Below are 24,382 nucleotides of genomic sequence, written 5' to 3'. Positions count from 1 at the left end.
AGTCTATTTAATTAATTAATTTAATTAAAGCTATATAGTAACATATAGTGAAATTATTTCCTTGTGTGAGACCTTAAGAGTAACAGGTAACGTTCATTTTGACTGCAATTTCTCTGATTTCAGGAGTAGCCTCCCCTGTTAAAGATCAATAATGGTGGATAAACAATGCAGGATGCTGTCATGTCATCAACAGAGAGTTTTGACACCCGTATACCCGTATTTCTACCAATCACCTCTGTAACCTTTGTTGTGTTCATCAGACAGGTAAGAAATACATGATAATTATTTTAAATAACTTTATTAAAATGAATAATAAAAGATAGAACAAATTCACTTGTACAAACTTCCTCGTATAAGAAAATGTCACATTTTACAATACGATTATACATCATTTACAGTCTATGCGAAAGTTTTTTGGACCACACAGGACATTCGGTCCTGTGTAATCAATGAACACACCGGACCGAACCAAATTTTGTCAGACCGAAAAACCTAATGTAAAAAAGTGAAACATGTGAAAATGCAAAACCAAGGGAATCTTGTTTATTATATTAGTAATACTATACCAGGGATCCCTCCCATATAATACTTTAGACAGTCCATGCGGTTTTAATCACATTCATTTACGTATTTGGATTCGTGTGCTATTTTTTACTTATAACAAACATTTAAATGACTCCGCATCAAAATAGTAAAGCTCAAAACCAGACACTGAGACATCGGACATTCCGGTCCGGTGTAAAAAATGATGCATCGGACCTGAGGCACTGCACATCGGTCAGGTCCGACGGTCCGATGTCTTTCGCATAGACTGCATTTATACATATCCTCATAGACGCAGTTGAATAGAAACAGTGCATGATAAAACATAACATTTATTACATGCAACACAATTTACAGAATATGTATTAAATACAAATTTCATACATTTAAATTACATACACAAATGATACACATCATCAATGCCCCCGCCCTTTTTTTTCACACTTACAACTTCCTTTTTAATTTTGGATCTGTTAGTGATTTACTGTAAGTGTCTTTTGATTTTTTATCTTAGAGCTGATATCTCTTAAATCTGTAGTATTTTCGTTGATATTTATATTTTAAAAGTTTTTGTTTCATTTTAAAGTAATTTTGCCTATTTTGTTGTTGTTTTAGATGATGGACCACTCTACTTCCTTTTACAACAGGTGCCCCTACAGATTCACAAAGTTTCAATGTTGATTTTCCATGACCCCCATTCAGTGAGTGCACAACTTTATGTATTCTACTTTCAAAATGTCTACTACTTGTAATACATTTTGGATTTGATTTTTAATATGCCCTAATCACAGATTCAGATTTTTGTGTAGAAGTATGATATTTAATTTTATCAGGATTATTTGGTCCTAAAGTCAAATTTATACAGTCTTTTAACAAACATTTGTCTTCTTCTGTCATGTTTAATTCAAAGTCACTAGGCAACACTGAAGATTTTCACTTCTTTCTTTTCAGTCCGCGACAGGAAAAGGAATGAAGTTGACAGGATTTCCCGCACTGTCCTTGGTAGCAGCTTATGATAGAACGGACAGCAGTAGACATAGCCCGCTTCATCAAAGGTAAGTCTCCGGAGTAGTGTTTGTAGCAATTATCGTACTCTGTCCTACTTCGAAGCTTCAGATCTAAGGCAAATCTCTGCATGTATTCTTTTATGGTTTTGGATCTTCCGGGAAACATGTGACTGCTGAACAGCGCCTTTGCTGTCTGTTTTCTTTGAGAGTCAAAGAAATGACGCAAGTCTTTAAGGTTTTCGATGACATGTTCTTGTTTTTCAGATGCCCCGGATGCAGCGGCACTATCCCCATCACTGGTATAATGGGAAATGTCTAGTGGATGGTCATCACCCTGTCTGCCTTATTTTCTTCATGCTGGTTTTATTCACATCTGTGATAATTTTTCCCACTTTGTTGCAGGTGTGCTGCATGTTGGTAGCTGATGCTGGTTCAATATTTGCGCCAAGAAGCATACCACGCATACCCTCTGTAGTAAGGCTGGTACCCATGTGACCGACAGCCATAGCCACATTTAGCTGTGCAGCTCTGCGTCCCCTTCTGGATCTCCCCACCTCTTCATACAGCTTTTCACGGTGACTTGTATAGTGGCACTTCTTACATCGGATGGAAAGGATCCATGCCAGGCCTCGTTTTTCCTCCCCATGCTGGTTCCAGTCCAGTGAACCATTACAGTCTGGAAACTTCTGTGAGTGTTCTTTAAATGCATTATTCCACAATTTAGCAGTCTTCTCTTGGTGAAGTACTTTGTATGGTTTTGAGTTTGGGTCATCTGACAACAGCGTCCATGTTGGAGTCTACAGGCTGGACTTCACTTGGTCCGGGTCGCAAAATCTTCATTTCACTGCTTTGGCTCTCAGCATCGGTAACTGCAAACATTCCATTCTTCTGTGGCCATACAACATCCTGAAACTCTTCTTTACTTAGCCTTCTTATGGGTACTAGAGATTGGACTGGGCTGGTGGTCCCTGTACTATGCTGGCCATTGTTGTGAGGAATACTTCCTTTTTTGAATTGATGTTGATGCAACCACTTTGGTCCCTTCTTTGGCATTATTATTATTTAACTGTACACTTGCAGACCTTTTCTAAGAATATGCTATTGTGTTGTGGTGTGCATGTTTATGTATTGTAAATTTTTATCTTGTTTATTTATTTTAGAGCTGCCTGGTCTTCTAAGAGAAACTCCATTCTTTGATGACTGATGGAAAAGCCTCATCACTCTCTACTGCTAAAGAACCACTTATCTTAATCACCAGCCATTTATCAGTGATCACTGTTATCAAAGCTCCATGGTACGTCATTGAAGTCTTTCTTGGCACCATTTTTTCCAGTCCCTGACTTTGTTTAGAATTAAGATTGACAATTTTTTGCTAATTACTTCCTTATAAATCAGTAAACTTCCTGTTTCTTAGTTAATTAGGGCTTGTTAATTAGAGTTGAAAAAACTTTTATGCAGATGGACACAAACTCCAACATCTCAGCTTGCATATCATTCCAAATTTTTTCCTAAATAATTCACTCATTAGATTTTTTGTGTTTTGAAAATGATATACTGGAGATCAATTTGACCAGAAATTTAGCCTAAAATTCTGCAATCTGTTTGGAAGAGTTATCTCCTATTTTTCATCCCTTAGGGTCAAAAATAGATTTTGATGCACTAGTATATGAGAGATAAATAACTAATAGACATTTTTCTGCAAATTTCATTTAATTTCATTAACTTTTAGTCATCTTAAAGGTCTTACGCAAGGAAATAGCCAATCAAAATGAACTTCGTCAATTGTAGTTCTATATATAGAGAGAATTTCTGTTCTTTTTTTCTTTTTTCGGCATTCTATTTTAGGCCTACAGTATTAATTTTCGGCTCATTTACTAGGAATACTATAACTTTATTGGAATTGTCCCACTGAATTAAAGGGAATTCTTTTTTCAGGTGCGCATGATGCAACTTCCTGGATGTTTGTCAACATGTGAAACCCACGTGTATTATGAGGTAGGTGTGTTTACTATCAATTTTCTCTCTTAAATGCCGCATAAGGCGTCTTTTTTCTGATCTCAAATTTTTGCCCAAGAATTAATTTTTATTTTCTCTTTCATTAATTATCTACTGAGAGTCTAGTTAATTAATTTAATTAAAGCTATATAGTAACATATAGTGAAATTATTTCCTTAAACATGTTAAACAAACTTTCCCTTGACAGTCGTGTCGGAAAGCAAAATCCATTTTGATTAGTTTAACAAAATTGTTGTCAGGATTCATAATTAGTCAGTTCTTTAAACATGTTAAAAGTAAATATTATACTGTGCTAGTTATGTGCATTCATTTTTTGAAATGATGAAAAAATTCTACATATACCCCAAAGCATTACTTGAATTTCATTACTGTTTTTAACAGCTTGTACTAAATATCTAAGTGAAATACATGTACTTTTACATTAAAAAAAATAGTGAATGGCTCTGAACACATGGTTTATAATTTATTTATCTATTAAAATCAAGAATTTTCATATTTGTTTTAGGTGCGACAGTATGTCTCCAGGTTAAGTGATTGTGTAGATTGATTCCCAGCATAACGATGATTTGCCAAAAGAGCATATGAATAGAAAATTGGTGATGCTTAAAAATATCAGCAGAATACAGAAATTAAGAGACACAGATGGACAAAAACCCTCTATTTAATATAATTTACATACTAGGCCTATACAACTAGAACATGTAACAAGTGAAAAAATGTATGCATATATTTACTGTAAATGTATTATATTCAGCGTGTACGATATTTGGCGGAAATTGATTTTTGAACAAGTTAGCGTGAATTTGATTTAGCGAATTCCTTTTTGTTTTTTTATTTATGTGTAGAGTGTAAGACATTTAGCGTTGTATTTGAATGAGCGGAAGTTGCTTTCCGCCAAAGGCGCTAAAAAGAATACACAACCAAATGTAATACGTTTACAGTATTAGAGCTGTTTTAATGTATACAATTGTGTATACATGGTTGCTTGTTTGTTGACTCAGTGTATAGAACATGTACTACTATAATGTACATCTTTCATGTGTTATTTCAATGTGATGTTGAATCACATTTAAACTACAGCAAAGCTTTTACAGCTGAATCCTGTTGTTTTTTTTTTTTAATTATGTACAGTTTTGATTTCCAACAGATCAAAAAATAAACATAGAGAATGCTTCATTTCCTGTTATATTTATCTGAAATTTTTAAAGCTCACAGAAAGATTATTACATTGTGATTATTTTGTATTGAAGCAAAGTATTTTAATTTGTGACTTTAATAAGAAAAATCAAGTGATTTTTAGCTCATCTGAGCCTGAAGCTCAAATGGGTTTGTGATCAAAGTCTGTTCAGTTAATGTATATAATACATTTAACAGACAAGTTGTTATTTTCAACTTTCTCTCCAGGAGCACATGAACAAGTTTTTTAATAGGAGGGCATTCTTATTTTTCATTTCATCTGCAGGGATATGCTCTTTTTCAAGGGGAGAAATTGTGAATCTATATATCTATATATTTGAAAATTAATTGGATCAATTAGCTAATGAACTTGCTTCTAGAAAAGACAAAACAACTGGCAACAGCAAAGGAGACAAAAACAACATAAAATCAATCACACAGCTATGAAGGAAGACCCACTCGTTGCTTTGCAACGAGCTTTGCTCTAGTTAAGGTCTTCCGTCTCCTGCGGAAGACCTTACTATTATTGTTCGCGTTCTTCTTCTTCATTATTATTAAGGTCTTCCGTCTCCTGCGGAAGACCTTACTATTATTGTTCGCGTTCTTCTTCTTCATTATTATTATTATTATTTTCCTTGGTAGTACACGCGTTTTTCTCAGCCATTTCTCAATCGATTTTCACGAAATTTTCAGGACAGATGTCTTTTGGTGACGAGACTTTGCTTGCAAAATTTCGTGCTTGACGTCACTTTCGGTCAGGAGTTATCTCTCTTTTAGTGACTTTTTGAAGGGCCTTGTTGTCCACACATCTCCTCCGTTAGTTTTGAAGCTAGAGTCTTGAAATTTCTACACAAGATAGAGTAAACATTTTAGAAGATTTGTGGGGGATTCGATTTTACCGGAGGCGATTTGCCTAACAGCTCGTCTGGACCTGAAAAAATGGATGCCAAAATTTTTCGCCGATTTCGGCGATTTTTGACCTTTGATCTCCAATATCTTTTTTCTTGCAAATATTTTGTTAAGACATGTAGAACAAAAGTTGTGCACATTTACGAGATCTTTTCGAAAATATCAAGATTTAGGGGCTAGCCCCTTAAATTAGGGATCTAGAAGGGCTCAAAGTCTAGATCAAATATCTCAAAAATCGTTAATATTTTGGTATAAGTCAAAGAACAAAAAATGTTCATCTCAACAATCCAAATCTATTCATATAAAAATTTTGGTCATATGTTACGTAATAAGGGATTTTAAGGGCCAAAACCATAAATTTTTTACCCCTTGTATCTCGAAAACGACAAATATTTTGAAAAGCAATAAAGAACAAAAGTTGTTCAGAATGATGATCTGAACAAAATGCATATTTCGTTTTTACCCTATGTGGCCCCGTTAGGGAGCTACAGTTTGGCCCCTAAAAATTACTTCTAGAAATAACTCGAGAACGGTAAAGAATTTCTAAATACTTGTTGAACAACAAATGTTTGAAATGTCATGACCTTTCTTACGATATCAAGCAAAGGGGCTGACCCTTTAAATTAGGGTCCCAGAAGGGTCCAAAGGTTTATGAGAATATCTCAGAAACTATTAATATTTTGTAATAAGTCATTGAAGCGGAAATGTTCATCTAAACGAGCTTGTTCTTATCAAATCAAAAAGTAGGTCATATGTTACGTAATAAGGGATTTTAAGGGCCAAAATCATAAATAATTGACGCCTCATATCTTGAAAACGACAAATATTTTGAAAAGCATTATTGAACAAAAGTTGTTCAGAATGATAATCTAAACAATATGTACATTTCGTTTTTTCCCTATGTGGCCCCGTTAGGGAGCTACAGTTTGGCCCCTAAATATTTCTTGTAGAGATAACTCGAAAACGGTAAAGAATTTCTAAATACTTGTTGAGCAAAAAATGTTTAAAATGACAAGCCCTTTCTTACGATATCAAGCAAAACGGGCTGGCCCTTTAAATTAGGGGTTCAGAAGGGTCCAAATGTTTTTGAGAATATCTCAGAAACTATTAATATTTTATAATAAGTTGTAGAAGCGGAAATGTTCATCTCAACGAGCTTGATCTTATCAAATCAAAAAGTAGGTCATATGTTACGTAATTAGAGATTTTAAGGGCCAAAATCGTAAATATTTGACACCTCATATCTTTAAAACGACATATTTTTTGAAAAGCATTATTGAACAAAAGTTGTTCAATGTGTCATAACCTATCGATCAATATCAAAAAATGGGTCTGTGGGCCTCATGGCTCGCCTGTAGAGTCGATTTTTGTCGATATCAGTCGATTTCAAAAACTTGTAACTGGTAAATATTTTGTAAGGACATATTGAACAACAGTTGTTCAGTTTATCGAGATCTATCGATTGATATCAAAAAATAGGCCTATGGTCCTAATGGCTCGCCTGTAGAGTCGATTTTTTGTCGATATCGGTCGATCTCAATAACTTTTTACAGGTAAATATTTTGTAAAGACATATAGAACTAAAGTTGTTGAGTCTATAGAGGGCTAACAAATGACATCAAGAAATAGGCCTGCGGGCCTTATGGCTCGCCTGGAGAGTCGAATTTCAAACGAATTTCACCGCAACTTTGCTTCAGAAGCTTATGATATGAAAAATTGATTATATCTAAAGTGTCTTAAAGTCGGAAACTAAATTGGGACTCATTTGTCTTTTTTTTTTTTTAACTCCGAGTGCATCAACAAATCGGACGGAAGACCTACTCGTTGCTCACAACGAGATCGTGTCTAGTTATTATTATTATTCTTTCTTTCTTCTTGGGACTTTTTTGTCCACGAGTGTTCTCAGAAACTACTCAAGGGATCAATATGAAACCTTTTTAGGATGATAGTATAGCATATGTAGATGTGCGGAACGAATGTCATTTTGTCTGAAAATGCATGCATGCACGTGCATTGGATTTTTTGTTTACAAACTTTGGAATCAGTCTAACTTTTTTATTTTTCAATGAAATTGTTTCCTATTTATATCGTAGGTATAACTTGGGACCCTTAACTGTTTGGCATCGTCAAAATTTCAATTCTGCATGCGCATGCACGTGTGCTTCAATTTGATTGGATAATACAAAACCGTTTATAGCATTGACGCAAATTAAGGAAATTTAATTATATTTACAGGATAGGTAGACATGCTAAACATCTACAGAACAATGTAATAAAAATTGCAAACGCGCATGCGCACGCACGTGCATTGTCTTTTGAAGGTTCAGTTCTTTCAATGACCATTACTTTTTTGTTTTTCGTCAAAATCTTTTCAAACTTGTATTGTATATGTATCTTGATATTCTTAACAAAAGTGTACAGTCATAATTACCATCCGACACGTGCATGCACGTGTGCTAAATTCTGATTGGACGATTTTCAAATCGCCATAACGTTCTTATAAATGATGGAAACAATATGAAATGTATCCTGTAAGTATATCTATCAAATGTCTATTGAATGACATCAACATTGATGCTGAGTCATACTCACGTGCGCGTGTATGCACGTGCATAGCTTTTCTTTCATTTGTTGGGTACTAAAATGGTCATAACTATTGAATTAAAAACTGAAATGAATTCAAATTTACCCTGAGGATCTATGATATGAATGTCTATGAAATGGTGTCAACAAATTTTCCATTATCAAAATCGCGTGCGCGTGAATGCGCGTGCAATGTAATTTTTTACGTCTAAATTTAAGTATTGGTCTATAACATTTTGAGATTGCAATGAATAGGTTTGAAAATTAGGTTGCAGGTATGTTTTAGGCCTCTCAATTTATTAATAGTCTCAAAATCACTTCCCTGCATGCGCATGCACGTGCGCTTAATTCTGATTGGACGATTTTGAAATCCCAATAACTTTCTTATGAGTGAAGCAATCGATACCAAATTCATATAGTAAGTATATTGTTCAAATGTCTATTGATTAGCATCAACAAAATTGCTGTGTCGTACTCACGCGCACGTGTATGCACGTGCATTGATTTCGGTCTTTGTAGTTTTGAGTTGCCGTTAATTTCTCGTTTTTCATTGAACAGTTGTGAAACTTCTGTTGTACTCATATGGTAAGACTTGTAATGTATCGAGATGGTCGAATTATTTATATGCACGTGCAAGCACGTACGTGCACAAAACTCTCAGATCTTTATAACTGATTTGAACTAGTATGGAATGGACTGAACGTTATAAGATAGTTATATATTCACATGCTACACAGTTTGCAATGGTCAAAACAACTTGTACTGATATAAATGTTACCACTTACTAAATGGGGGAATGTTTGGGGAACATCTGTAACGGTCTCCGTTACAATAAGTACTAGTGTAGATTTGAGTTTGTTTAAATGATGCCCATGCTCTCTCATGCTCTCTCTCTCCCCCCCCCCCCTTGGAAGCTGGCATTGTGCAGATTCAAGTTTGTTGACATCATGGCCCCTGGGGCTAGGATGGGCCACAATGAGGGATCAAAGTTTTACATACAAATATATAGAGAAAATCTGTTAAAATCTTCTTCTCTAGAACCACTGGGCTAGGAAAATAGAAATTTACATGAAAGCTTCCTGACATTGTGCAGATTCAAATTTGTTGACATCATGGCCCCGGGGGTAGGATGGGGCCACAATAGGGGATCAAAGTTTTATATGCAAATATATAGGGAAAATCTTTCAAGATCTTCTCAAGAACCACTGGGCCAGGAAAGTAGGAATTTACATAAAAGCTTCCTGACATAGTGCAGATTCAAGTTTGTTAAAATCATGGCCCTGGGGGTAGGATTGGGCCACAAATAGGGGATCAAAGTTTTATGTGCAAGTATACATGGAAATTTTTTTTCCCTAAGCACCACTTTGCCAGGAAAGTAGAAATTCATGTGAAAGCTTTCTGACATTGTGCAGGTTCAAGTTTGTTAAAACTATGGCCCCAGGGGTACGATGAGGCCACAATAGGGGATCAAAGTATATAGGGAAAATCATTAAAAATCTTCTTCTCAAGAACCACTGCACTGTGAATGTTGACATTTATATGAAAGCTTTCTGACATAGTGCAGATTCAAGTTTGTAAAAATAATGTTCCCCGGGGTAAGTTTGGGCCACAATAAGATCAAAGTATGGAGGGAAAATCTTCAAAAATGGGACAAGATGATTCAGGTGAGCGATGTGGTCCATGGGCCTCTTGTTAAATATGTGATATTTGATTGTTTTTTCATGTAACTTATTAGTACATGTACCAATAAATGGTACCATTCCCAATGCACTAAAATGTTGATTTTTTCCTAATTTTGACACTAAAAATCCCAATTCAGCTCCTGACTTAAGGTAGCTCTCTACACTAAAGCTTATACTATTTATTACACTACTCACAAGATGGCGGTTTAAATGTTTTGTAAATTTATTTGTATCGATCAATTCGTTTGTCTATTATCATAGCTCAGTGGTTAAAGCATTGGGCTGGTGAACTGCAGATCTCGAGTTCAAATCTGCTAGAGTCTTTTGTTCGTATGTGTTGAAATAATTTGTTTGAAAATCATGATTTTATCCAAATTTGCATATTTTCTGCTGTTCTGGCATATATACTTATTATACATCATCATATCTTTTGTGATTAAATCAATTCATACTGATTTGAGAAACTATTTCAAGATGTAGTGAGCCACCTTAACAATACTTACAGGATGAAATGTACAAATTCACTTGGTTTTTATTTTTGTTTTTTGTTGTTGCTTTCTTTTGATTTGTACAAATCAGTCTTAATATTGCAAGACATGTTGTAGTCAGCCTATTATCTGACATTGACAACTTAAAAATGTGAGAACTAGAGATAATACTGTTTAATAATTTGAAACAATGTAAACTTTGTGATGGAGAACCACTGTAAGCTCATACTTAGTATAAAGATGAGCTGTGGGTGTGTTATAATCTTGCTCAACGTCATTCCGGCAAGTTCAAGTTCAATAGCAGAAAAGTATTAACAAAATTATTTATTGATCAATAACTTTAAGTTGAGAATCATTGGAAGCTCATACATTGTTTTAAGATTTTTTAGGACCTAAGGGTGTATCATGACCTTGACCCATATCATAAGAACAATTTTAAGGTCACTAGCAGAAAATTTCAAAATTCATGATAGGTCTATAATATTCTAATAGTAAACGATCGGGTGTTCATATTTCTCTCAAAGATTACTTTTGACCAGGGGACATACATGTATGACTGGGACTTCGATTCAGCTATCTGAGTTTCATAGCATTGTGTTTTGTCTTTCAGGTAGTTCATGTAGATTCTGACAAGGCCATAGAGAAGGAACTGGGGAAAGGTAAGCACTTGCTTAATAGTTTAAATGCAAATTGATTTTAATTGGGAATTGTTAAATTATTTTCTTCTCAGTGTGGCCTTTTAGGGGTATTATACTCCTTAGATTGATAGAAATACCCAATATACACTTTAGTATTCACCTTTTTTGTGGTTTACCTTATGCCCATTTATTGACAGTCTCCTTAATGACTGTATCAAAGTACTGGTTGCTATAGGAGATAAAGAGCAGACATATTATCCCTGAACATTATAATACTTTAAAATATTTATAGTTTTAATTATGGCCTTCTATGAAATGCCAAATTACTGCAGTAACTGCATTATCTGTCTGTTCTTTCACCCATTTGTAAGTCTGCCTGTCTGTCTGCAAAAAGAATAATTCTGTGATGTCATAACCCATATAGGTCATAGGAAGAAGTTGAGGTTATATCACTTTGTCTGACAATCGACCATCAAACCTTTAGATGTGATGTTATAATAGTTTGCTTGCTTTGCAACTTGTTCATATCTTATACAAATGATGTTGACCTAAGTAGAAGGAAGTCACCCAGGGAGTTTTGAGTTTTATCGCATTGTCCCTGTGACATATTCATCTCCAATTAACCCAGTTACTTATTCATCTCCAATGATATTAATGTAACAGGAAGGGAGAAAATGCAACGGACCAGACCGCGATTCGAACCTGGGATCCCTGAATCTCTAGTCAGGTGCTCTACCAACTAAGCTATCTAGCCACTGGCGATCGAACCTGGCTGACTGCTACAATAATATACAAAAATTCATGAATACATGGTTTTAGTTTTCCTTTTTATGCCGTCAACATTTTTTTTTTTGCAGATGCTACCAGACTGGGTGGTATAACTGATTGCATTTCGGACTCGACTAATGATTTTGTTTTTTCTGAGATTGGTAGGTTTTTTTTTATTTGACCATCAGAATAATCTTGAGAGTATATATTTACTATATGCTGTTCGTCATATAACTCAGTCATTTAGTGTCATTCAACCTTGAAATTTCTATTTTTAGTATCTTTGACATCTTCAGAACAGCTAGTTCACAGATTTTAACAGCATGTACATGTACATATGTATGCTATACTTGAATGTAGAATCAAATTAAAACTAAGTCTGATTGAACAGTACAATTGAAAACACAGTTGCAGTTTTAATATAATAACAGGCATAAGTATATTATACATAATTATGTTAAGGCAGTATCAATTAATGTTTAAAAGGTTGATTCTCTTCAACTAGACCAGACACTCTTTTATACCCGTCTTTACCAAAAGAAAAAAGAAAGAAACTGGAATTTTTTTGGGATTGTAAATGAATAAACATACATTTTTGAATGTGTACTTGCCCAGCCATAGTTTGGCTAATTTCAGTAATTTTCTTAGTAGACACCAAGGAGATGCTGCACAGACATATCCAGTTTCAAAAAAGAAAAATGTAAGTAAACTCTGTACAAAGGATAACTTAAATGTATTGGGGAAACTAGATGTAGTTTTAGTTTCACCAATATATATCTTGTGACACTCCATACACTAATAGATGCTCCACACGGGTATTGTACAGCCTGGGATCAAATATTGTGACAGTAATTGTTCAAATCATGGGCCCCAGGGGTTGGATGGGGCCACAATAGGGGATCAAAGTTTTACATACAAATATATAGTTAAAATCTTCTTCTCAATAACCACTGAGTCAGAAAAGCTGATATTTACAAGAAAACTTTCTGACATAGTGCAGATTCAAGTTTGTTCAAATCATGGCCCCCGGGGGTAAGATGGGGCCACAAGTGGGGGAGGGTCAAAGTTTTACATACAAATATAGGAAAAATCTTTAAAAATCTTCTTCTCAAGAACCATTGGGCCAAAGAAGTTGACATTTACATGAAGGCTTTCTGACGTAGTGTAGATTCAAGTTTGCAAAAATCGTGGCCACCAGGGGTAGTTGGGGCCATAATAGGGACTAAGGTTTTACATGCAAATATATATGGAAAGTCTTCAAATATGGGCCAAGGTGACTCAGGTGAGCGATGTGGCCCATGGGCCTCTTGTTAGTTCATAATAAATGCTTTTTGAGAAATAATCAGATATCAACCTACATACTTGAATTTTGACTCTGATCCTTGTTTTTATTACTTTTCTCTAACTTTAAATTCTAGGAACATCAAACATTTGCTAAACACTGACTTGCTTTAAAAAAAAATTGTTATTGCTATTCTTAGTTACTAAATCGAAAGATACAGAGACACAAAACATTTACTCATGGATTCTCTTTAAAAAAAATCCAGTGAGAGATCAATCGAAGGGATCTGAAGACCCTTAAACCTGGTTATTCCCCTTGAATGTCTGCAGTTTTTTTGTTTGAGTGCTAGCTCTTCTTAAATACAGTAGATGTTTTGTGACCTTGAACTCTTGTCAACTCCAGTTACCATCCCTTTAATTTTATGTTTTGACTTGAATATCTTTGATACTAAGACAGTTTAGGTTTTCTTAATTCTGGTCCTTACTCTTTCGACCTTGAATTTAGGATCAAAGGTCAAGGCCATACATATATTTTCTAATGTTTGCATTTTTCAAACAAATTGATCATTTTTAAGTCAAAGTCACCTCTCTTTTACAAAGCACTATGATATGATCTCTTAGAGGTTGTGTTTAGTCCCCTAACGACAAAATGGAAGGGGACTTTAGGTTTGCACTCCGTCCGTCTGTCTGTCAGATCAGTTTTAAGCACTTTTTTCTCTGTTCTTACAGATATACATTTGATATTTAGTACATTGCTTTGCCATAACAAGTTACAAATCTAGTTTGAATTTTATCTCAGTCCGTTGTACATCAAACTTGGTGCTCAAGTACATTGTAAGGAGTAGGTGACCTCCATTGATTTTGATGTAGCATGGTCAAAGATCAAGTGTCAAACTGGACACAGGAATATACTGTCTGCTCAATATCTTGAGAATCCTTTGTTTGACAGACATCAAACTTAGTACACCGGTATATCCTAAAATGTAGATGACCCTTAGTGATTTTGAGGCCACATGGTCAAAGGTCAAACTGGACATAGGAAGATACTGACCACTCAATATCTTGAGAACTCTTTGCTTGACAGACATCAAACTTGGTACATTGGTACAGCATAAGGAGAAGATGACCCCTAATGATTTTGAGGTCACAAGGTCAAAGGTCAAGGGTTAAACTGGACATAGTAATATATTGTCTCCTATACTTTAAGAATTATTTGATTGATTGACACTAAACTTGGTACACTGGCAAAACATAAGGAGTAGATGACCCATATTGATTTTTAGGTCACATGGTCAATCCACTCCTGACATAGGAAGATATTGTCTTCTCAATATTTTGAATTGGTGATACTACTATAAAATTAGATGATGCATGTGTATAACCCTTTTCAATTTTGCACCATGGGGGCATATATGTTTTACAAACATCTCTTGTTTGGATTTGAATTAATAGTTTTGAAATTTATGTTGCAGATACATTTTTGGATTCTGTACTCATTGATGTTTGGGGAACATCTGTAAAGATCCCAATTGAGAATTATATAACAATTTATTTTCATAGAAATTAGGTTTGTGTGAAGGACAGTCAGATATAATATGAAATTTACTGTATAATAAGAAGTGTTAGTACACATGATGTGTTAAACAAGATACTGAGTGCTAGAATGACATTTCTTTGATTTCTATGCAGAAGTATCCTATATACGAATATTGCTAGTATAAGTTCACCATCAGTATCATTATAATTCATTGCACATCTTTTTACAGAAACTAAAGAGTCGAAAGACCCAGCTGGAGAGAGATTCCCATTTCTCGACCAAGGACAAAAAAAAAAGATTTAAAAGGTGCTGACTAAGGAGGCAACGTCTCCAGAAGTAACGGATGATGAGGAAGCCACCCAGAGGAAGGTCTTACCATTTATATGGGAGTCATCCCTGCTGCGTAATGTTAAGTGCGACCTGGACAGAGAGTATGCTGAATCTTTGCAACTTCAATCAAAGAGACAAAAAGCCAAGGCCATTAGAAGTAGAACGGAAATGACTATGACCCCACCACCTAGGAGCATTCAAGAGTGGGCCATTTCCTCTACTTATAAATGATGCTATTATTGTTAATAGTTATATTTAATTTCCTCATTTCTAAAGGCTCAAGGTCACAATTAATAATATTATACCGTTATAACCAGTTTTTATGAAATTTTAATAATGCTGTTGAAGGAAAATTGCAATTTTTCGGATGTTTATAATTGATACTGTTTAAGTATGTCTAGCATCTTAAAAAGTGTGATGACCTATATATTTCATTTGATAATTTATTAATTTTAACTTTAATAAATTGAAATAAATGCATTATTGATCATTTTATCAGAGAATATTGCAAGTATGGAGTTACCTTGATATATTTATACAGATTTGTTCTGCTTTAGTACTACTGTATCAGTATTATTGCATCAAGTTCATTTGTGTGAATATAATAATATTTAAGAATGAATAAAACTGTCAAATTGTGGCTTGTATTCTCTGTACAGTAGAAGGTCTTTGAGCATCACGTTGGAAACTTGATATCAAATGCATGTATGCAGAAACCATTTGCATATCAGTAGCTTATGCATGCGGAAACTTGACGTAAACCATATATAAACCAATATAGTTTATGTATGCGTAAACTTATGATAAACCATATATGCATGTTGATGGTTTACGCCTGCGGAAACTGATGATAAACCATATGTATGTCAATGGTTTATGGCTGCGGAAACTTGAGGTTTCAGGAAGTTTCCGTTGCGGAAACCATATGGATTCGTGGACACCCTAAGTTTCCGGAGTGCGGAATCTTGCTGAAACTTGAAGTTTCCAAGCGGAAACTTGGCAGAAACCTTATGTATACCTAAGTTTCCGCAGTGTTTCAGCCTTGCGGAAACTGCATTTTTCATCATGTGTAACCATAAAAAAAAAATTGTGTAGCTTTTATTTGACTCAAATTATATCAGTTAAAATTCATACTATTGAATAAAAGTTGTTGAAACCAAAATATCAGAGAAATTGAAACTCGTGCTTTTCAAAAAGATGTTAAAAAAAGTTTCATGGGTAGATTAGGATATGGTAGCACAGTGTGTAGAGTGGCTGCTTCATGATCGGAAGATTTTGGGTTCATGCCCCGAGCAAACCCTAAAATTTGGCAGTTGGTATGCAATGAGAGATAGATCAAGTAAATTTTTCATCAAGTGATTTTTTCTCAATGAAATATGTATTTTATAATTAAATATTTGCACGTATTTGGCTGTGGATTTGGTTGGGATGTCTGCTTTACGAATTTATTCATATAATTCTTACATTTGCCTTTTAAGTACTACAGCCATATATATTGAATGTACAAATGTATATATTACAGGAATTTTGTGGCAGCGTGTCACTGTTGGTCAGGTTAACAGGATCTGCTTCCTTTTCTTGGGGGGATTATACTGAGTGGTCTATTTTTCATTTGCGAAAAAAGTATTTTTTCATTATGATTCTTATTGATATTTCTAATGTAAGGAAACTCACACCATTTATAGGAAATTCTGATATTTTTTATGCATAAAGAATTAAAGATTATCATTTGCATTACAGAGTTTGAAAGATAACAGATACAGCGGTAAGTCAAATGGAAATTTACATTAAAGTATTATCATGCAATGATTAAGGTTATTTCATTAGCCAAAAAATTAGTACCAAAACAGTTACAAATGAACCTAGGTATCTCAAGCAATGATATCTTGAATACCATATCTATGTTAAATATAGTCCCTGTCACTTTAAAACTTTTCTCTGTATTTTACTATCGATATATCAAAACCTTGGATATCTCAAAGTTTTTCTATTGAGTTTGAGATAACTAAGCTTGACTGTATTTTTGTTTTAAAGGATTTTTCTATTGTATTTTTTATGCCCCCCCCCCCCCCCCCCCCGAGTCCCGAGATCAAAGATTAGGGGCATGTATTTTTGGTCCTGTCTGTCATTCTGTCTGAAACTTTGCTGAACATGTTAGGGATCAAATTTCCATTCCCGAAAACAGCAGTCCAACATTATGCCACAAACACCTTTACATTAAAGCTGACATGAATTAATAAATACGTACACCTTTCTCATCTTATCCGCCATATTTCTCTCAGGTAGCATAATTTACTCTACCCGTATATACCCCAAATGTGATTGTCACACCTGAGTGATTTTTCTAGGTGGACTTGACCAGTGCACATCTCCGATAGTAATATATAGGGAATGAGAAACAAATAAAATAACATTTTAAAACATTATGCTTTGCTCAAAATTACAAAATATTGATTGTATACTAATGCAACATTCTGGAAGTTTAGATAAGTTAGACAAAAATGCAAAAAAAAAAAAAGAAAAAAAAGAAGCTTTTCTTGCATTCTTGCAAGTGCATGCAAGTATTTGCATTTTCTAATAAAATAAATGCGGATAACTCATTTGCCAATTACATACTGATAGAATGGAATAGGCAACGACCATAAAATATATTATTTTTATCAATTCTTGCAAAATAAAGGTGCATGCCATATGCATAATATGCAATGCACAAGGTATAATCGCCAAAAAAAGTATCAAATATGGGCGTCTATTCAACAGATATCGGAGATGTGCACTTACCGAAAATATTAGATTCTCTTTATTCTGATAAATCCACGAAACAAAATGATAAACTCCATTTGTATCTCGTTAGAACTTTACAACACGTTGTCATTCCATTATACAGACTGCGACACACTTCACCCGTGCCAAACAGGGTGTCTTCAATCAGGGGAGATGTCAGAGTCGAAAAATTTTCCTGTATTGAATGCTTGTCTGGTCGAGGTTTTGCAGTTTATAGAAATCGGGAATCTAATATCTGGTTGGATATATTGCGTGCACAATTCAAAATTTCTCGATGATCATATACAAACTTGGATATACAAATAAGGGAATAATGATCGAAAATATACATCTGTGTGCAAATGCGTGTATTACATTTGCAATCCATAATGAACAGTTCATTACACAAAGACACATATGAAAGGAAATTTATAAACGAAAATAGTTTTGTTGTCTCTTTTGGAACCACATAATTATTTACGGTCTCTGTATGTCCATATTCATTGAGAGAGAGAGAGAGAGAGAGAGAGAGAGAGAGAGAGAGAGAGAGAGAAAGAGAGCAACCGTCCTACTTTGATTTAAAATATATCATTTCAGAGAAGGAAAGGAAATTGATCACTTATATAAATGTAAGATTACAAGCATTAAAAATTTCCAGCTACATGTATTCAAAAATTTGTGATTGACAATATATTGGAAACTTACAGGAGTTGATGCTTATAATTGAATTCATTACAAATTTTTAAAAAAAAATTAGTTTGAACTGTGCATGTAGAAAATACTGACTTTGTATGTTAGAATAACGGGAAAAAAGTAAGTTGTCAAAAAAAGTGGGGAAAGCAGACCAGCCTTCCTGTCCACCCCAACCCCCTGTTTTCGTGCCTGAAACAACATATCAATTCGTGTTGAAAGAAAGGTGCATATCTACATTTCATTAAATTCCAAAGGAGCTCGAATTTATGTGTTCCCCTATTAATTATTTTGTATGCAAGATTCGTTCACGAATTTAGAATCATGCTTTCAGTCAGAGCAGAAATGAATTCATTTTGAAGTACATCTAGTTTGAATGCAAATGTTGGGTTCCTTCTTTTAATTTCATCAGACTCGTTAGAAACCCCTCTCCCAAACTATGCAGCTTTGTTTTTATTGATATCTAAATCGGTATAAATGAATCCGGATATAAATAATATAATGTTTTTTCGTGATCATATAGATATTGATACTGATAATGAAAAAAGAAAATATTTATATTCTTGCCTTCTGCATATCCTACTAATGCATTCCAGTATATTGACATTGTATCATATCAAATAAAACCTCAACACGAGTTTTACTGATTTATGCATACTAACATCTTATCGAATACATTTGAATTTGAAATTTCTACGTACAGCGGTATGGCCATTGCACCAGATCTACGAAATGAAAATATTTATGAATAAATTACAATCAAGCCTCAAAGCAATCATTATGGCATGTTACAGAAACGTTAAAACACACAGATGCTATAGTCCTGCAATGCATGCATGCGATTTTTCTGAATACATGTATTTATGTATTCATGAATGAAGTTCCTACGCTTGAAAATATCTTGGTCTTTATGCATTTTGTTTTGTGATTTTGGTTTACCATTCCTTACACTGTGTAAATGAAGGAAAACTTGGTAAAGGGTGCAATTCTACATGCACCATACAATTAGTATACATGCATGTGTTGCAAAGCAAAATGTACATGTAATAACCAGGCATGTATCGTCATTTTTCATGGGGGGGGGGGGGGGGGGGGGGGGGGTACAACAGGGGAAAAATGGAAAATTGAATTCTTCAAAATTTCTTGCCATTCAAAATAATAATTAAAAAAGATGAACGAAAACAGCAATAAAATAAAACAAAACACTCAAACAAACCAAGATGTTTTGTCCGATGTTCAAAGTCCTAATGTGGGGGTGAAGGGTTAAATAGTCTTTTAGTTTGACTACCTCAATAATTTCCCCCTACACTTCATTTTCTTCAATCGTTGGGGGTCGGATGGGGTGGTTAGAGTCCTCTACTATGAGTTCCTCATATCTTCATTTTCTTAATTGGTGGTGGTGTGTGTGTTCTACTATTATATCAGAACTTTCAAGCTGGGGTAAGTTGGGAGGGGTTGTCACTCAATGTATCTTTTATTTGCATTACAAACTAACAAAAAATGGATATTGTTATTAAAGGTGGGTGACAGACACTCTTGTCCTCTCCCCTTGATGTTTGATAACGACGCATTATGATAAACTCGATTATTACATTTTGCATTAGTACAATTTGCGTCGAGTTCGACGCAGAATGTAATAACGCAAAATGGCATAGATATATATAAGATCTATTGAGCGCCAAATTAGCATAAAATGAAGTAATTGAAAATAACATTATTTAAAAATATGTTTAATTTTTAATTATTGCGTGCTTTAAATGAATCAAATAAATCTGTATTATCGATTAATGAGAGCAGTATTGAGTTACTAGTACTGTTCTTTTATTGAATTAACGATATCATTTATCTTAATCCTTTCTTTACCGGCACATTTTAGAGGTTTTTAAAGACTAAATGACAATATTTTTACAAGATTATCGGCTCTCTCTCTCTCTCTCTCTCTCTCTCTCTCTCTCTCTCTCTCTCTCTCTCTCTCTCTCCATACACTCGTACAGTGTTGTATATGCAAATTTATGTACCTAAATGGTTTCCTGATTTATAAATCTGCAATACTCTGACCAGTAAATCATATGGTATAAGGATTCATGCACAATACAGGGTAAATATTATACTCTGATACTTCCCCTGATTGAAGATAGCTGATCGGCACGGGCTAAGTGTGTCGCAGTCTGTACAATGGACAATGTTGTTTACTGTTGGAATGCAAATGGAGTTTATCGTTTTGTTTCATGGATTATGCAAATAAAGGGAGTTTTACTACTACTTAGAGTATTTTCGACAAGTGTACACGTACATCTGCGGTCCTTTACAGATATTACGAGTAGGCCCATGTAAACAGTCGTCCGCATTCGATGCGTTTTCATGGCGAGCATACATGCCATTTTTATAAGTACAGTAGTATTTATGTATTTGCCTTTTACTTGAAGTAATTGTGAATGGTATAGATTGTATACTCTTTGCTTATTCCATTTTATCAATAGATAAAAGATGAAATATTTCTCCACATTTTTGTATAGTTTTGACATATTTACTGCAAATGTACGCACGTTCATGTAAAGAAAAGGCATTCTATATATATTTATCCAAATATATATATTTAGAATGATTTACTACTGTACGATATGTTTATTATAATTTTGAGCACTGCGTGGTGTTCCAAAACGTGATTTCATTTCTTCTTGATGTCCTATAAATTAGTATCGGAGATGTACGTGTTACCTGTCGAAGCTACCCGCACAGGTAAATCGAAGACACTGATGTGAAGTGAAGCGTAGCAAAGCTCGTCCCCTTATATACCATGCGAACCCTGATACATATAACAATAGAAATTCCAACTAATATGGCGGATTAGCAGAGAAATATGGCGGACATATAGAATTATACTATATTTATTAATTCATGTCAGCTTTAAGGAATATATTTCTATGCCCCTGAGATCGAAGATCGAGGGGCATATTGTTTTTATCCTGTCTGGCATTCTGTAATTCTGTCTGAAACTTTAACCTTGTTAATAACTTTTGAACAGTAAGTGCTAGAGCTTTGATATTTCACTTGAGTATTCCTTATGACAAGACCTTTCCGTGGGTACCAATATTTTTTACCCTGTGACCTTGACCTTGGAGTTTGACATACTTTTGGAAAACTTTACCTTGCTAATACCCGGTAACTTTTGAACAGTAAGTGATAGAACTTTGGTATTTCACATGAGTATTCTGTGTGACAAGACCTTTCCATTGGTACTAATCCTTTTGACCTTGACATTTGACCTACTTTTAAAAAAACCTGACATTGGTCATAACTTCTAAATGGTAAATATTAGAGCTTTCATATTGCACATGAACATTTCTTGTGACAAGATCTTTCTACTGGTACCAAGATATTTGTCCTTGTGACCTAGCTTGGCCATCTTTGGAATTTGCCATTATCGGAGGCATTTGTGTTTCACAAACACATCTTGTGAAGTATATAAATGTAGTTTTCATACAATATTGTCAAAAGTTTGGAGGGGGAATTCCAAGACTGATATCATTGACAATGATCTGAAGAAAAATTCTCTAACAATTGTTTAAACTGAGCAATACCCAAATTTTCAACATAACATCAAATGGTACATTGGAGTCATCATTAAATTTCTTCTAGTAAGAAATGATCAAGAAAATTTTCATTTAGATTAATGTCTGCAAACACATTTGGGATTGAGAATTTAACTTAAAGTGTCGATGTACAACAGTCAGCTTAATAATTATAATGGTGGTATTATTTGAATGTACCATGCCAAAATAGTAGTCAGGGTTTGATACAGAGTGCACCTAACTCCGGCTCATGCACCTTGTGTCAAAACCTGACTACTATTTCGGCAAAGTACGTCCAAATAACACCACTATAATATAATTACATGTATCACACTATGGGTTAAAACTGTGAAAAATAAGTTGTTTTTTTTTCACAGTGAAATGGTCTAAAGAAGACACTGCATGTTTGACCAATTAATTTCAAAAATATGTGCAGACTAAATGTGCTGCCAGACAATTACAAAATAAAGTATACCTTCTAAGTGAGTTCTTTTTAGTATTTGTTTTTAACCTAAGCCAGTAAAAAAATGATGCTCTCTTAATTTGTTTATATGATGATTATGCTTATCAGTACACATTGAAAAGATTAACAGCATAAATGATAATAAAAAAACTTTGATGTATATTTTCACACATTTATTATCAGACATTTATCATGAAATCTAGAATGATGCTTGCAATAAACATTGGTTTTAATTTTTCTTCTTTTCCATTTACAGGCAAGAAAGAAATAAGAGATTTTATGGAAGCCCATATTCTGGCATCCATATGCCATCTTTCGGTGAAAGAACAGTACCTCAAAATACGAACAAAATTATTCAATGAAAGGAAAACAATTTGAAGAAGATTGTCACTCACTTAAAATTCTGAGTTCATCATACATTCCTTCATGTATATACATGAAAATATTGTGTATCAAGTCTTAGTTCTCTGTGATTTATTGCTAATGCTAAATAAATGTATAATATAACAGATATTATATAAATTCAGTAGACAATGAGACTGTCTTACATGTAGTGTTTCAGATGTGTATTAAGCTCTGAGATCTTAATTTGAAATGAAAAGCTATTCTTTTTTTAATTTGGTATGAAGCATCTGGGGGACATAAACTGTAAATTTCAGGATTCCTGCATCCCTGGGGCCTTAGGGGCGGGGCAAAAACTGCCAAAACTTGACCAATTTTCAAAAATGTTGTTTTCTACAACCGTGTATATTTATGGAAAACTAAATGCATAGTGATGTCGAGCAAGGAGGCCTCAACCAAAATTGTAAATTTCATGATCCCCAGGGTAGTGGTTTTGACCCCAGGGCAGGGCCAAACTTACTATATTGTGTTTATCTGTAAAACACTTAAAAATAACATCTTCTTTAGTGCTGTTGATAATACATTGAAACTAAATGGATATTTAGAAAGAGCAGGTATTCCTTTACCAAAATTGTAAATTTGAAGATCCAATGGGTAGGGGTTTGGTATTACCGTGGGGCCAAAATGGTCAGTTATTAAATTTGTGAACAATAGAAATTTTAAACTTCTTGATAACCATCATTCCAATTCTTTTCAAATTGACTAATTTTCAAAAAAATCTTCTCAACAACCGCACATGTTTAAGAAAAACCAAATGCATAGTGATATAGAGGAGGAAGGCCTCTACCAAGATTGTAAATTTCATGATCCCCAGGGTAAGGGTTCTGACCCCAGGGTAGGGCCAAACTTAGTATATGGATGTATGTTGATATTGTATAATGTAAATGCATGCTTAGGAATAGCAGAAAAGGATGTACAAAAATGGTTAATTTTACAAACCAGGGTTTTGACATATAAAGTAGGTGGCGGCCGCCAGTTAAATAAAGTGGCGGCCGCCAGTTAAATAAATATTAATTCCATACCCTAGCACCTATCGGCTTCCGTATCATTCCCATAACTCTTTGTTAAGTTTTATGTATATAATTCACATAGAACGTTTAATTTTTTTTTCAAATGCGTGTTTCTTTCATACTTTTATTATTGAGAAAAATGCAAGCTAAATTGGGAAAAAAAATTGACAATATTTAGGAAGGGAAAGGACCGAAATTCAGACCCAAAATGGGCCTAAAAAATCACTGAAATGATAAACATGCATTCGTGTTAGGTCCACCCCAATGCTCGAGAAGTAATAATAACAATAATAAAAATAATAATGTCTTTATTGAAACAGGATAGCACAATTAGTTTAAAAACTAGTTTACATTGTGGTCCTGAAAACATATATATACAGACTTCTACCGATACAATACAAAGTAGTATATGAAGGTATGTTGTATACATACATGTACCCTATCTACATAAAACTGAAAATAATAATAAAAAAACAAAACAAATCTATATGGTTTTAATTTTCTGAATGAAATTTTGTTTAAGA

General features: G+C 34.2%; 1 long non-coding RNA gene across 11 annotated transcripts in view; it reads left to right on the top strand.

Annotated features, from left to right (window-relative positions):
- Nucleotides 1–22,983, top strand: part of LOC125682117 (uncharacterized) — a 44,505-nt gene extending 21,522 nt beyond the window's left edge. For 5 of the 11 annotated variants that reach the window (XR_008801587.1, XR_008801588.1, XR_008801584.1 and 2 more), the window contains 12 exons: nucleotides 124–264; nucleotides 1,159–1,244; nucleotides 1,495–1,598; nucleotides 1,953–2,238; nucleotides 2,711–2,844; nucleotides 3,486–3,549; nucleotides 11,019–11,063; nucleotides 11,900–11,971; nucleotides 12,459–12,510; nucleotides 14,858–16,723; nucleotides 22,361–22,465; nucleotides 22,703–22,983. This is a non-coding gene — a long non-coding RNA (uncharacterized LOC125682117). Of the gene's footprint in view, nucleotides 1–123; nucleotides 265–1,158; nucleotides 1,245–1,494; nucleotides 1,599–1,952; nucleotides 2,239–2,710; nucleotides 2,845–3,485; nucleotides 3,550–4,071; nucleotides 4,743–11,018; nucleotides 11,064–11,899; nucleotides 11,972–12,458; nucleotides 12,511–14,857; nucleotides 16,724–22,360; nucleotides 22,466–22,702 lie in introns of those variants that run through there. The other 6 variants (XR_008801579.1, XR_008801577.1, XR_008801580.1 and 3 more) reach the window with 5 other exon arrangements.
- Nucleotides 22,984–24,382: the final 1,399 nt, after the last annotated feature.

This window comes from Ostrea edulis, chromosome 3, assembly GCF_947568905.1.
Source record: "Ostrea edulis chromosome 3, xbOstEdul1.1, whole genome shotgun sequence".
NCBI classification, from domain to species: domain Eukaryota; kingdom Metazoa; phylum Mollusca; class Bivalvia; order Ostreida; family Ostreidae; genus Ostrea; species Ostrea edulis.
Note: the sequence above shows the minus strand (reverse complement) of the source record. Positions and strands in the feature narration are given on the sequence as shown.